The 10,051-nt window shown below is 38.5% G+C and overlaps 1 long non-coding RNA gene across 1 annotated transcript; it reads right to left on the minus strand.

The window, feature by feature from the left end:
- Window positions 1–7,224: 7,224 nt before the first annotated feature.
- On the minus strand, window positions 7,225–8,158 carry LOC129850475 (uncharacterized). The gene is made up of 4 exons (XR_008758796.1): window positions 8,097–8,158; window positions 7,945–8,013; window positions 7,699–7,743; window positions 7,225–7,502 (listed from the first exon to the last, which is right to left on the minus strand). It is a non-coding gene; the product is annotated as an uncharacterized LOC129850475 (long non-coding RNA).
- Window positions 8,159–10,051: the final 1,893 nt, after the last annotated feature.

Raw genomic sequence — 10,051 nt, forward strand, 5'->3', positions numbered from 1 at the left:
TTCTAAGCTATTCGTGGGTGGCATGTTTCGTCACAATATTGTTTTTTGAACATTTGTTTTGGACTCATGCCCGACTGAGCATTCTACTAAATGTATCGACTATGTGCGCTGATGAAGATTTCATCAAAAGTGCATTACTGTGGTATGGAAATTACAATGTCATTCAAAAGGAGGCAAATATTTAGTTGGACATTTTTTCCCCCATTATTTTAATGTCACCGGTTTGACTTTAAATGCGGTATAATGTTGGCTAGCTAGCTAAGATTGAGGGGAGGCCACCGGATTTCAGCAAGCTAATGTTAGCATTACTAGCTACTTTTGTTGAACTTTACTAGATAATGACAACTTTGCCATCTGTCTAAAGTAAATTTGACTACATGATAATGCTGGCAAAGTTGTTTCCTAAGAAATATTCGACTACTTTAGCAATGTCATCAAATTTTCAGGCACCTAATTGAAATTTAGAATTAACATTAGTTAGCCTCTGTCCAGAATGACTGGGTTTATCAGCACTTTAGGGCACCACTATGGCGCTGCCGATAGAGGGCGGCTTGAGAACGTTCATAACAGTGGCATGACGTGACGGAGGTGCTACCTATGAATTTGGGAATGTTTAAAGAAGGATCATTTTGCTTTTTGATATTGAATTTTAAGGCCCCTTGAAGTATCAAAAAAACTGTATTTTTTTATTATTTGATGAAAAAATGTATGTGGTCTTGCTGCTATTAGCCCATAAAACCCAATGAATAACATATTTACTACATGGAACAACAGATAGTCCCCCCATAAAAATCAAAAGGAAGTTTGTTCTGAAGAGTTTCCTATAACTGAGAGACATAAGAAAGATTAGAAAACATTTGTTTTTACATGTATTTAAACTCTTATTTTTGGCACTAAACAGTCTCCATATACAGTGGCAAGAAAAATTATGTGAACCCTTTGGAAATACCTGGACATCTGCATAAATTGGTCATGAAATGTGATCTGATCTTCATCTAGGTCACAACAATAGACAAACGCAGTCTGTTAAACTAATAACACACAAACAATGATATGTTTTCATGTCTTTCTTGAACACATTGTGTAAACATTCACAATGCAGGTTGTGGAATGCGGTTTGTCTCATGGCAACCTCTAAATAAATATGTCAATTAGCTATGAAAACAATTATTATCTACTTATCAGATTTAATAATCAATTTTAGCTCTTTGTTGATCTTGCAGACTGAGAGGAAAAATAATATGTCTGTATTGTCATACAAAGTGTTCCCAAATATCACCTTCTCAATATTATTACTCGGGCATAACCCTCTAGAGTTGATTGATGCACCGGCACGTCAATCTAAGTTACATAACAAGAAAATCCTCTTCATAGTCCGTCAGTTTAAAATAGAGATATCTGCATTGGATTTTTGTATTGGATGCGTCTCAATCCACCGCATTCACCAGTGTCGCACTTCCACATCTGCAGTGAAAGGTGTCAGAGGTAGAGCGGTGTATGTCAGACCATGAGACATCCCGGAAATCAGTCTTCTCACAAAAACGTCTAATCATATTCCGTCAGTTTATAATAGAGATATCTCCATTGGATTTTGCATTGTCTTCTCACAAAAACGTCTGTAGTGTCCGGACATTTGGTGTTCTCCGTTTTTCTCTACGTCTCTCACAATTGTCAGTAGAGTCGTCTGAAGTTATGTTTGGTACCGTCCGTTTAGGCGACAATCTTATGGGACCCCACTGTGAAAAGGGCAGATTTTGTTATTCGACCCCGACAAGTGGCACGGGACTTGTCTGAAGGCAATCGTTACAGTTTTCAAAAAACTAATGGAAGCATGAAGGTAGTTATATGCCTACCCAAAAAAAGGGGTTAAAAATATATATGTTTATAAACGGTATATTTCCTGAGTATATTTCCTCCTAGATTTAGGACAGACATTTCAGTACTATTATATACTATTACAATTTTCAATATTATTATAGATTTTTGAAAGTCCTTTTTGCATTTATGAATGTGTTATTCAATGCATTTCTATGGGCTTTAGTAGTAAAGGCTAAAATCAGTCATTTACATATTTTTTAGATACCTAAAGTGGAACTCTAATTCAAAATCAAATAGCTAAATTATCAACAGTATGACCATCTTAAAACAATTCCACATCTCAGCTTAGCACTACATCCTCCCCCAACGTCTTTTATTATTTTACATTTCTTGTTATTAGGATCCCCATTAGCCAATGGCGACAGCTCGTCTTACTGGGGTCCGACACATAACGAAAAAAGACATTACAAAGAAAACAACATTACACAGATAGAAGTAAAGAAAGATCTAAATAAGTACTATGCTTAATCTATTATAATGGACTCTTATAATTGAATGAATAAATCATCAATAGATGAGACATGGTCATTCTCTGTCAAAATGTCTTCACACTCACACACGCACCAATGCACACACACACGCACACACGCGCACACACACACACACACACACACACACACACACACACACACACACACACACACACACACACACACACACACACACACACACACACACACACACACACACACACACACACACACACACACACACACACACACTCCAGGAGAGGAATTACCTTCAACCACATGGTGTCACTAAAGGCTTGAATTTGAAGGAGCTTCCATAACTATTCATTACTACAGTAGTGTCTTGATTCAGTTCTTCTTCATTAAAACTGTCTTTATATTTCTCTGTGTTTTCTTTGTCGATATGATGGTAACTTTGAGAGTAAATCTCCTGAAAGTAGAACAATCTTACCCTCAGTATAGCCAAGCACCTTGACTTGTCCTTTTATGATTTTATTTGAATTTGTATTTTTTATTTATTTCACCTTTATTTATCCATATAGGCCAGTTGAGAATAAGTTCTCATTTACAACTGCGACGTGGCCAAGATAAAGCAAAGCAGTGCAACACAAACAACAACACAGAGTTACACATGGAATAAACAAACATACAGTCAATAACACAATAGAAAAGTCTATATACAGTGTGTGCAAATGAGGTAAGATGAGGGAGTGATAGATTGTAAAAATTATTACAATTTATCAATTAACACTGGAGTGATAGATGTGCAGAAGATGAATGTGCAAGTAGAGATACGGTGGTGCAAAGGAGCAAGACAATATATAACAGTATGGGGATGAGGTAGTTGGATGGGCAATTTACAGATGGACTGTGTACAGGTGCAGTGATCTGTGAGCTGCTCTGACAGCTGGTGCTTAAAGTTAGAGAGGGAGATATGAGTCTCCAGCTTCAGTGATTTTTGCAATTTTTTCCAGTCATTGGCAGCAGACAACTGGAAGGAAAGGCGGCCAAAGGAGGAATTGGCTTTGGGGGTGACAAGTGAAATATACCTGCTGGAGCACGTGCTATGGGTGACTACTGCCATGGTGACCAGTGAGCTGTGATAAGGCGGGGCTTTACCTAGCAGAGACTTATAGATGACTTGGAGCCAGTGGGTTTGGCGACGAATATGAAGCGAGGGCCAGCCAACGAGAGCATACAGGTCGCAGTGGTGGGTAGAATATGTACTTGACTGTATCAGTTACTGTACCTGGATACTGTACTGTATCCAGGTACAGTAACTGTAACCCAGTGACTTATTTACTTGCTCATCGTAAGCAGCCTGGTAGAATAAGCAGTGGAGTGGGAATAGGTTGAATGATTAAATGTATGTAAAAATTATACTGTATTATGTCAAGGCTTTCAATGATTTCAACCATCGAAAGATTTAAATGTTTGACCATTGAATTTGGCTACTTGACTTCTTTTAACCTACTTTACTCATAATGTGAATACAATTTAAAACATGTTTAATTGTTTAAAACATAACTCAAATATTGTTCACAACCAATATAGCCTCACTATATATATCAAGAAATGTCAACCGACAAAACAAGATGCTAATCCTCAGATTTAACTAACTCTGACTAACAAATGCACAAACTGTGAACATATGTTTGAATTCAAAATCTAATTTCTCAGCAAAAGAAAGTGTGCAGGAAGGGACATATGCCATTTCAAATCCTCTTTATTGCATTGCAGACAGACATACAGCAAGTACATTAAAGGGAAAATCAAGCAAAATATGGAAAACAGCTATTACAGTACTTAGTGTCAGTTAATGTTCTGGTCATTTCATAAACCATAGCTTGCTCTTGTTGAGTTGAAGTTTCTGATTCATGTCCTTTCTCAGCGACCAGCTGGAGCTGGAGCTGGGGCTGGAGCTGGGGCTGGGGCTGGAGCTGGAGCTGGAGCTGGGGCTGGGGCCGGTGCTGCAGGGGCCGGGGCTGCAGGAGCTGGGACAAGACCAAGTCTTTGCAGAAGCAGAAGGTAGTTGTACTGCTGGAGAAAGTTTGGAAAGCCACGGCCAGGGCCACGGCCACGGCCACGCTAGAAGAAGGAGGGAAAAAGAAGGACAATCAAAACTAATGTATTCACTGGAGTCTCAATTATGTAAACCATACACAATAACTGTACATAGTTTATTTTAGCAGTAAATCATTTTTATTGAATACCTGTATAGAGCAAGGGCCATGTAGATGCTGATACTATATGTATATATGTAATATATTCGTGTTCTATTTTTCATATTTTCTTTACAAATGTTTTAATTTTTCTTCCACTGACAAGACAGAGTATTTTCTGTAGATCGCTTTAATCCCACCTTTTAACTCAACAAAATGTTGAAAACGTCGAGGGGTTTGAATATCTTTTGAAGGCATTGCATAATATGGCAGCTTCAGTTTGAATGCGGCCCACACCCTTCTGGCACAAGCTTTTCCTTTCCTGTCTTTCTCTCAACGGCTCTGTCCCCAAATTAAGCAAAAATACTCCTTCAAAAAAGATGTATCATTTCTACTACTCACCTCTTCACTTGAAGAGCGCTTCTCAATGATATGCTGATGGCCATGCTCATCACGCTCAGCCTTCAAAAGCAAACAAAAAGACAATGAATTAATATACATATGGATGTAAAATACTAACTTTAAGATTTTTCTAAGTCTAACATGACATTTGCACCAGCATTTCATGCACATACTATATGCATGGCTTACCAAAGCAATAGAGAGAAGCATCACAAATCCAAGTAGAACAACAATCTTCATGCTGAAAGTCTTCATCTAAATAGAGTACAGTATAAACATAACCGGCATCACTTTATTAATCCATCTATTCCCAACAAGCTACAGATTATATTATATGTATAATCTACTACACAGTTAATGAGTGTCTAAGAATGAATTCACTCTGAACAAAGTGTTAGAATTATTAGTATAACCATACCTTAACGTATCTCAGGGTTAAAAGCCTTCTCGGTGCCTCTGTAAGCGCTAGCACACTCATCAAGACACAGACAATATATAGTGTTTCTCAGCCAATCACAAAGCCCTAATGAAGCCGACATGTGTTGCAATGAAGGATGTTATATGTTGTCTGGGTGTTCCATGTAACGTTGGGCATTGCAAAACAGGCAAACAAATTAGCCTCTTGCCACTGCTATTAATCAAATGTGCTAACTGAAAATGTCAGTATAGGCCTACTGTATCGTTGTTTCCCATCTGCTGTTAATTACAGAACAATATTTATTCCACATCTACATTTTATGGCAATAACATTCTCTGTGTGTAACCCTCCGTGAGTTTCCATTTGACCTCTGACTGGGTAGGGACAGTGGGTTACAGACCAGCAAATAAGTGTCTCCCTCACAAAGTGGTCCAAATGTTTAATGCAACTGACAGAAAGAATGCAAACAAGTTTGATAAATTGTTAGAACAATTAAGCAGGATAATTGTATACTATTAAGTATTGATACTGACTCAGAGCTATGGAAATATATATAGAGTGCCTGACTTCATACTGAAGTTAAAGAGTTGAGGTTCACAAACGTTTAATGTTGCAACCCATTTTCAAAGTGTCTTTCAAAATGGTCACGTTTTTAGCCACCAATAAAAAACATGCACTATGTGGACATGCTATTTATGCCACACAAGTTGCAGACAGGTGTATACAATTGAGCACACAGCCATGCAATCTACAAAGACAAACATTGGCACTAGATTGGCCCGTACTGAAGAGCTCAGTGACATTCAACGTGGCACCAACGTAAGGTGCTACCTTTTCAACGAGTCAGTTAGTCAAATGTATGCCCTGCTAGAGCTGCCACAGGAAACTGTAAGTGCTGTTTTCGTGAAGTGGAAACATCTAGGAGCAACACCGGCTCAGGCCCGAAGTGGTAGGCCAGGGAAGCTCACAGAATGGGACGGCCGAATGCTGTTGCGCGTAGCGTGTAAAAATCGTCTCTCCTCGGGTGCAACACTCACAAACTAATTACAAACTGCCTCTGGGAGCAATGTCAGCACAATAACTGTTAGTAAGGAGCTAAATTAAATGGGTTTCCGTGTCCAAGCACCTGCACACAAGCCTAAGATCACCTTGAGCAATGCCAAGCGTCGGCTTGAGTGGTGTAAAGCTCATGGCTATTGGACTCTGGAGAAGAGGAAACACATTCTCTACAGTGATGAATCACGCTTCATCATCTGGCAGTCCGACGGATTAATATGGGTTTGGCAGATGCCAGAAGAACGCTACCTGCCCCAATGCATAGTGCCAACTTTAAAGTTTTGTGGTTGAGGAATAATGGTCTTTGCTGTTTGTCACGCCAACTGAGAGCCAGGCCTAATCGCCCAAAGTCAGTGTCCGACCTCAATAATGATCTTGTGACTGAATGGAAGCCAGTCCCCGCAGCAATGTTCCAACATCTAAAGGAAAGCTGGAAGCCATTATAGCGTAAAAAGGGGGACCAATCCATATTTATGCCCATGATATTGGAATGAGATGTTCGATGAGCAGGTGTCCTTTGGGCCATGGAGAGTATTTGGTTATCTGCAACCCAGGAAGAACTGGTAGTGGGTCTTGGTCCCTTTTTGGAAACAACAAATTCTCTGGAACTGATTATAAATTCAGAAGTTTTGTTGATTTCATACTTCCTTTTAACAATTGTTTTAGGACTTGTAGAGCCTTCAACCTTATGTCAGAGAGGTTTCACAAATGTTTTGAAAGGATCTCAAATAGTTTGTCAAACAAACAGAACACAACAGACAAAGACATACACAATGACACATCTTAACTTATTTAATTTATTAATGATGGAATAATCAGCTCTGAACAGCAGCTAATGTCAACATATTTGATGTAAACAAGTTTTTTCTCCTTCCTCTATCGTCGCCCGTCTTATTTTCCACCCGCTGCTGGGGCTGGGGCTGGGGCTGGGGCTGGGGCTGGAGCTGCAGCAGGAGTTGCGACAGGAGCAGAGGCGAGGCTGGCCAATAGGAATGGCAGGAGGGCCATCAAGCCAGAGTTACCTTGAGAAGGCTGCGCATAAGGGAGGTAGGATGGGTACCGAGGCTGCTGATAGGGGTAAAACCCTCCCAAACCACGCCCATAACCCCTGAACTTCTGTGGAGAGAGACAGAGAGAGAGAGAGAGAGAGAGAGAGAGAGAGAGAGAGAGAGAGAGAGAGAGAGAGAGAGAGAGAGATTGTTCTAAACTCAAACAAACTAGTAATCATATTCAAATAGTAGACCATACTATAGTACTCTAATAGACAGTATACCTAATAGATACCAATAGATGGTACTAAATATTACTGCACCTCATCGCTAGCTGATCGCTCCTCTCGATCATGTTTCTCAGACACCTGCACACACAAACAAAATCCCAGGATGAATGATATTATGGTATAAAGTAATCAACACTCAAAGTGTGAACTTAAGTCCATCATATTGTAATAATTCAGATATTGTCATAATCCAATGCAATGCAATCTATGGAAACGGCAATCTCTTGGTGTATTGATGTGTAAATTGAAGGATTAATGTTGTATTTCAAGAATTATTACAGGAATGGAGGAACAAAGTCCAATCAGGCACATCACTAGGAATAGTAGTTTCATGGTCGCCATGGAATTCTTGAAATGAAAAAGACGTACAGTGAATTCAAAGCTAGACACGCATGCCTCAATTCCACTACAGTATTCTTTGAAACTCTTACCTGTTCAAGTGAAGATGTAAAATGCTTAAAAAGTATTAAACTTGAGACTAATGCTGTATTGTAACTGAACAGCAAGAATATGCTTTTTATAGACCATTTCATTCCACTGTCAACCAATGAGCTTTCAGTCCCATGATCAACGTTGTGTCCTGGAGATGTAAAATGTGATGAAATTAGGCATTTGGTGGGTAATTCTACAAATCTGTATATATCCACAGTGCCCACAAAGAACAATGTCTCATCAGTATTAGGAAACTTTTGCTAAGTTGAGAGGTTTTGAAACTGTTGATGATTCATACCCTTGTTTTTTGGGCATTGCGGAGGCTAAATGAACACATTTAATTGTAATGTACAATTTTAATTTCTCAACTTATACAGCATAGCTCAAGTACCAGACTTTATTTTGATTTCTCCTATCATGCAATATAATGTACAACACTTTTTTTCACTTCTCAAATCACACAATGTAATGTACCACACTTTGTATAGATTTCTCACAATTTACATAAACTTAATGAGCATTCATCAGAGGACTGGAGAGACATGCAATTGAGCTTGAAATCTAAATGCGTTTATTAAACAGAAATGCATAAAGGAATCACACTTCATAGTCAATGTCTGGGAGTTCCATGAAATACCTGATAGACAGAAAAGTGAATTAATGAATTTATAGGATATACATTGTACTTATGATGTTTGGGGAATCCAGTGTTGGGAAAAGTGCCCAATTGTCATACTTGAGTAAAAGTAAAGATACTTTCATAGAAAATGGCTCAATTTTAAGTGAAAGTCACTCAGTAAAATACTACTTAAGTAAAAGTCTAAAAGTATTTGGCTTTAAATATACTTCAGTATTAAAATAATTGTAATTGCTCAAATATACTTAAGTATCAAAAGGAAAAGTATAAATCATTTCAAATTCCTTATATTAAGCAAACCAGACGGCACCATTTTCTTGTTAATTTTGTTTACGGATAGCCTTGGGCACACGTCAACACTCAGACATCTTTATAAACTAAGCATTTGTGTTTTGTGAGTACACCTTAATCTGAAAACACATGCAGTACCAATGTTTTACAATAAAGACAAAATATCAACTGCATCCAGCTAATCGCTGAAATAATGTTTGAATGTGTGATAGAAAGGGATTATCCTTGTTCTGAAAACACATGCAGTACCAATGTTTTGCAAACAAACACCCACTTCACTCCCTACCTTTGAACGTTGCCAAATTGTCATGGGAAGTACTTGATTATAGAATTAGGTAGGCTATGATTACAAGTTAATCTGAGTCACCAGCTTAAAAAGTATTATATGCAACTCAATCCCCACCTTGCCATGACAAATGTCCAACTTTTTTAACTTATTGAATGTATATGTTACCCCAAGCAAAAAAGTTTATTTCAGATCCTTCAGATCCAGTTATTTTAGAGAAGTAAACTAACATTCATTATAAAATGTATATTTCCCATCTTTAGTACACTCATCCGAGCTACTGTCAAACTGTCATTGCAGGGCTCTTTCTGTTGACAAACTGGCATTACGGAACTCAAGGTCAATTAACCCATTACAGTCTAAGCCCTGTCTAAGCTGGGAGAGGGGTGTGGGACGGGAGGGCTCGTCTAAGCTAGAAGAGGGTGGCATGTTTCGTCACAATATTGTTTTGAACGTTTGTTTTGGACTGATGCCCGACTGAGCATTCTACTAAATGTATCGACTATGAGCGCTGATGAAGATTTCATTAAAAGTGCATTACAGTGGTATGGAAATTACAATGACATTCAAAAGGAGGCAAATATTCAGGAGGACATTTTTTCCCCCATTATTTTAATGTCACCAGTTTGACTTTACATGTGGTATAATGTTAGCTAGCTAGCTAAGATTGAGGGGAGTCCACCGGATTTTAGCTAGCTAATGTTATTATTACTAGCTACTTTTGTTGAACTTTACTAGCT

This window comes from Salvelinus fontinalis, unplaced genomic scaffold (assembly GCF_029448725.1).
Source record: "Salvelinus fontinalis isolate EN_2023a unplaced genomic scaffold, ASM2944872v1 scaffold_2047, whole genome shotgun sequence".
NCBI lineage: Eukaryota > Metazoa > Chordata > Actinopteri > Salmoniformes > Salmonidae > Salvelinus > Salvelinus fontinalis.